We start from the raw sequence: 6,124 nt of genomic DNA on the forward strand, positions 1-6,124 counted from the left end.
AGGTTCACACATGTTCATGTATTTACACAACAGTATCATTAATCACTGTGGGTTATTCATCTAGGTTCAATGAGTGTCAGTCTATGACAAATCACCACCGTGTTTTGGTACACCCACAGTCTCACACTGCCTTACAATTTCTTTTGTTTAGATATGTTTATAATGACTTTTAGACAGAGATGGAGAGGGAGAAAGAGATAAGAGAGAAACATGTATTCACCTGCAAAACCCCTACTGGGGATGGGGTCCCCATGTGCCCTGACCAGGAATTGAACAAGTGACCTCTTGGTGCATGGGACGATGCTCGGCCAATTCAGCCACACTGGTCGGGTTGCTTTCCAATTCCTTATGGGAAAATGCATGCAATATTCTGAGTCATGCCTTGAGCCAAACACTAGTCTATTTTTACTCTTATCTTTCTCTTCCCCCTCTACCTTGGCCTGCTCATGACCCCTGCCCAGTCTCTACTCTTCTTTTTGTTTTCTCTTTTAGTGTGCTGCTCTGATGACCCTGCCAGAGAACAGATTCAAAGTCAATGCTGAATACCCAGCACATAGGGACAAGACAGAACAGTGATGCTAGCCACCCTTCCCATTTTGCTGTTACCAATGGCTGTGTATGGTGGCTCCATAATGGCTGTGAGTGAGGCCTTGGTGCATGTGAAGAACACTCTCCTGCCACTTTGGCTGTGGGTGCTTCTATTCCTATATGAATGGCCTTTGGTTGTGAACGCCCATGATCCCGCAGAAGTGGTGATTCCCCTGAGGCATGCCAGCAGCATGCAGCCCCCAGGCTGGCTCACTTACAGCCTGCATTTTGGGGGCCAGAGGCACATTGTCCACATGAAAGTTAACAAGCTTTTCTTGTCCAAGAAACTCCCACTGTTCACCTACACAGACCAGGGTGCTCTCCTTGAGGACCAGCCTTTTGTCCAGAATGACTGCTACTACCATGGTTATGTGGAAGGGGACCCAGAATCCCAAGTTGCCCTTAGTACCTGTATGGGAGGGTTTCAAGGATTATTACAAACAAATGATATTGTTTATGAAATAGAGCCCAAAAGACATTCTAAGACATTTGAGCATCTATTATATAAGATGAACCGAAAAGAGACACAGTTTCCACCCATGAGATGTGGACTGACAGATGAAGAAATAGCACAACAATTGAAATTTCGAGAGAGTGTTAATTTCACTTTGATGCAGAGTGAATATGAAGGCTGGTGGACCCACAAACGGATTCTTGAACTGGCAGTGGTGGTGGACCACAATCGATATCTTCATGACCAAAGTAACACCTCAGTGGTGCAGTATGTAGTATTCCTTGTTGTCAATGAAATAGATAACTTTTTGGATTCACTGGATGTTGATGTGGTTTTAGTGGGAATTGAGGTCTGGACTCAAAAAAACCCCATTACAATAGATACTATAACTGATCTCCTGGATGCATTTTCCACATGGAAGATACTTGGCTTTAATAATCGCTTACCCCATGATGTTGCACATGCTTTTGTAAAGAAACACTATGGTATTGCTGTGGGCTTAGCCTATGTTGGAACAGTATGTCACTTTCGTAGTAATTGTGGGGTTGATAGTTTCATGGATGATAATTTTCATAGTTTTGCATATATTGTGTCACATGAGATTGGTCACAATTTGGGTATGGATCATGATGACAAGACTTGTACATGTGGACATAAGCACTGCATAATGTATCCTGCAAAAGTAAGTGCAACTAGGTTCAGCAACTGCAGTTATGCAGACTTCATGAACACCATTGCAAGACGAAACTGTATGTACATTTCATCAAATACAGGGAACATCTTCAAATTTACAAAGTGTGGGAACAGTGTGGTTGAAGAAGGAGAAGAGTGTGACTGTGGCCCTTTAAGTTTGTGTATGAAAGATCGATGCTGTGCGTCTAACTGCACACTCAGACAAGGGGCTGCCTGTGCTTTTGGGCTTTGTTGCAAAGACTGCCAGATTGTGCCAACAGGCGAAGTTTGTAGACCAGAGGAAAATGAATGTGATCTCCCAGAGTGGTGCAATGGGACATCCTACCACTGTCCAGAAGATGTGTATGTGCAGAATGGGAACCCATGCAAGGGCGGTGGCCACTGCTATGAAAAGAGATGCAATAACCGTGAAGAACAGTGTAGGAAAATTTTTGGCAAAGACGCCAAGAGTGCAAATCAGATTTGCTACAGGCAGATGAACACACAAGGTGACCGTTTTGGTAACTGTGGTATCAAGAACGCTGCATATGTAAAATGTGACATCTCAGATATCTTGTGTGGGAGGATTCAGTGTGAAAATGTGACAGAAATTCCCCATCTGAGAGATCATTCTACGGTGCATTGGACTCGCTTCAATGGCATCACCTGCTGGGGTACCGACTACCACTTGGGGATGACCATACCTGACATTGGTGATGTGAAAGATGGTACAGAGTGTGGTACAGAACATATCTGTGTTGAAAGGAAGTGTGTCAATCTGTCATTTCTGTTAACAAATTGTTTACCTAAGACCTGCAATATGAATGGGGTCTGCAACAACAGAGACCACTGCCATTGCCACTATGAGTGGGACCCTCCCTTCTGCCTGGAAGAAGGCAGTGGAGGTAGTATTGATAGTGGCCCACCCCCTGGGAGAAAACCACAAGGAACAGAAACAGGGGAGGATTACCTGCTACTACTTTGCTTGATTCCTTTTGTTCTTTCATTATGCCTGTTCCTTTTGTGTTGTATGGCATGGAATGAAGCAGATGAGAGTGAAGAGCAGAGTGTGCCTCCTTCACATGAGGGAGAGGAGGAAGATGTGGAGAGTCCATCTTTGGAAGAACAAGATGTTCCAATTTCATCTTAAGGAAGAGCAGTGAAATGTTCTTCTGCATTTTAGAAAGAAAAGCAACAATTTACAATTTCAAAAAGGAAACCTAAACTTATCCAATTTCCCATATTCTAAGTTTTAGTCTCCTGGCTATAAAACTGTTACAGAATGTGTCACAGACCATTGACATAATCTGAGACTTTTTGTTCTTTGGGATCATAAAACATTGGCCATTAAACAATTAGCAAAATATCCTAATTCTTAGACTATTTCTACTTTACATTACTTCTTATTTTTGCTTTTCGTTTTTTCCCCCCTTTTTTTGGGTACCCCTTACCAATTTTCGCCATTCTATACTTCAGTTTTCAAACCTGGTAAAATGTTGTTAAATATCTAGTTGAGGAGCTTGTGTGAAGAGTAAAAGAACTAATACAGTAAAATACTTCTCCAGAGTAACTTCGCAATAAATACTAACCCCTATTATTATTAGAAAACTCACTCTGATTTTCCTGTTCCTGCTCCTTTTGTGCATTTTAGTCTTGTTGATGTTGGTGCTCCAAGATCCCAATGCAATCGCCCTACTCTGTCACTCACTTCTTTCATGTTGACTTGCCTCAGCCTTCCTGATGCCCTGGCCAGGCTCCATTAACTCCCTCACCCCATACCAACTGAAAAGCAAGTAATATTAGAAAAAGAACATCCTGGTGACAGTTATTTTGATTTCAACTTAGATGTATTGAAAATACTATGTCCTCAGATCAGACAGGCTTACCTTCAGTTGCTGAGCGCTCCAGAACCAGGGCCAAATGCACCATCCTCACATTCTCTGTACCTCAGGCCCCAGTGGAATTCAGGCCTAATCATATGATCCCACATTCACACATCCTCATTCTCCTCTGCACTACCCTTAACCTTTCATCCTTGCTTCCCCAGCTCTTCCACTGCACCCTCTGTGATTCAGGATGTTTCCTCAAGTTCCCCAACCCCACATACATTCCCAAAATGCATCCTCTAAAAGTCCCTTGCACCTTCTTGCTCTAGCTGAAACTGAATTGATCCAACACCATTTCACCTACAGCATCCCAGGTGTAGAGGTTTCTCCCTCAACAACCCAAAGAGCTCGAGACCTAGGATTGGGTTAGGAGACCCCCTTGTATCTCGTAGATGCTTCCAGACTGCCTTCCCTACTTTCTCCTTCAACACCCATTCCTCTATGTGTCTTCAGATTTTACCATCTCTTAACCATTCTTTTCACTTTTCATTGACATACCTCTTAGTCACTCCCTCCTTGATTTATAATTTCAATATTTTTTCTGCTGTCTCCCTATCCACCACACTGCCAGTATTAATTCTCAGTGACATTAAAGTACATGTAGATAATCTCTTGGTTCTTGGCCTCATTAGTGTTACATTTTATCCTACCCTCATCTAAGATGCCTACCCCTATGGCCATCATCAATGACTACACTCCACTAAAATCTTGGTTTAAAAGTCAATAATGTCCTATCCTTCCAACTCACTCTACTATTTCCACTGCAATAATTTTAGGTTCTCTGTGAAGTCTTCTGTCTATGGACCCTTCCATATTTTTACTTTCCATCACCCTCTTTATTTTTCTCTTCTCCTTCTTTACCCAGTCTACACTCAAAGTAAATACATTAACACACTAATATTCCCCCAATCCTGTGGTCATAAGCAATGGGTGTCAAATTCAAATATTATTTAGGTGCCCGTGATTCAGCAGTGAAGAAGTGACAGAGAGGGAAAGATAGAGGGGTGAGGAGATATCATGAACTTATGATTTAAGGAACTTACGTAGGTATCTGTGCTACGTATGTGTGTGATGAGCAAGGGGAAGCAATACAAATAAAAGAATGTGGAGAGGCATAAAGTCATCTGCAGATGACAGAATACAATAATAAGAATGAGAGACTTCTTTGAACAGGTGACATTAGCTATCAAATGTGAATAATGAGCAATAGAAGGAAAAATGCAAAGTCCTTGGAATGGCATATTAGAGGGACAGGAAGAAGGTTAGTGGGGTTAACTAACTAGTGAAAGGGTTAGTGGAGACAGGATTGGAGAACTGGACAAGGCTAAGTCCCTGCACTCCAATACAAAGTTGTGGGGGTTTTGCTTTGTTTTGTAGGTTTTTGTTTCTCATTTATTTATTTATTTATTTGTATAATTGGAGCCTATTGGAGAGTTAGTAGTGGTGGAGAGATATGATCTGAATTATTCTTATGATTACCCAAATTACTAAGCTATTCTAAAGAGTAGCCTGAGGCTATTATGGCAAATGGACTGTAGGAGGCAAGAGTGGAGACAGAAAGACCTCATGGGATCCTGTAGCCATAGTTCACACTAGAAATGGCAGATGTTTGAAATAGGACCATAACATTGGAGATGGTGAAATGAAGTCAGATTCAGAATGTATCTTGAAGTCAACTCTGTGGAACATGGGACTCGCTGATGAATTAGGTGTAAAGGATAATGGAAAGAAAGAAATCCAGACTTCTGCCCTGATCAGCTAGATTGTTAATGCCCTGTGGGTAGATGCAGTCAAGGAAGATTTGGGCATTTGGCAGAATCCAATGAAGGAGAATAAATTGATTCAGGATAGAGGGGGGTGATTCCAGAAATAAAGTCCTTGATAAGACATCATGGGGATAGAAACCAGAGCTCAAATGAAGTCGATTGCCTCAAGTACACCTCTTTCATTCAAAAAGTTTCCAGTAGAAATGGTGAAAAGATGACACAACTCTCATCTACTTTAATCTAATTTCTCTTCCAGTTCCATGGGGAAGTTCTCAGCTGAGAGTATCGGATACATGGAGAGGGAGGGCGAGATCTGGGGGGAAGAACGTGTGAAATAATCATCTGAGAGTGGAAAATGAATTAATCAGGAAAATGGGGCAATGTCTAGTGATGTTGAGTGCCTGTTTCAGATCTGTCATCAGAAATTTGAAATTAGTTCAGTCACCACTATTCTGTGTTTTGTTTTGTTTTCCCCTTTGGCCTAATTGAATGGATATGTACCTGTATGGAATAAAGACATATTTGGGTTTAAATGAGGTATACTTTCCATTATTTTAAATTATGTTAGTGTTTAATTGTTCATGGAATTTGTCTCTGTGTTTCCTGAGCGAAGGTCCAGCTAATGGATAATGTGTATTTGTGTGCTTTTAATTTGCTGTTTCAATTTTAACCATCCTTGCCATTTGTACTCTGCTTTGTCACACAGGAAATGCAAACATACAAATTAAATTTCTCCTTTCCCAGTCCTCTCATTACTA

General features: G+C 41.5%; 1 pseudogene across 1 annotated transcript; it reads left to right on the forward strand.

Moving 5' to 3' along the window:
* Positions 1–575: 575 nt before the first annotated feature.
* LOC308556263 (disintegrin and metalloproteinase domain-containing protein 20 pseudogene) lies at positions 576–2,864 on the forward strand (annotated as a pseudogene). Its single transcript has one exon. The product of its transcript is annotated as a disintegrin and metalloproteinase domain-containing protein 20 pseudogene (transcript).
* The last annotated feature ends 3,260 nt before the right edge of the window (positions 2,865–6,124 follow it).

The sequence above is a fragment of the Miniopterus schreibersii genome (genome assembly GCF_964146895.1).
Source record: "Miniopterus schreibersii genome assembly, chromosome: 4".
Taxonomy (NCBI): domain Eukaryota; kingdom Metazoa; phylum Chordata; class Mammalia; order Chiroptera; family Miniopteridae; genus Miniopterus; species Miniopterus schreibersii.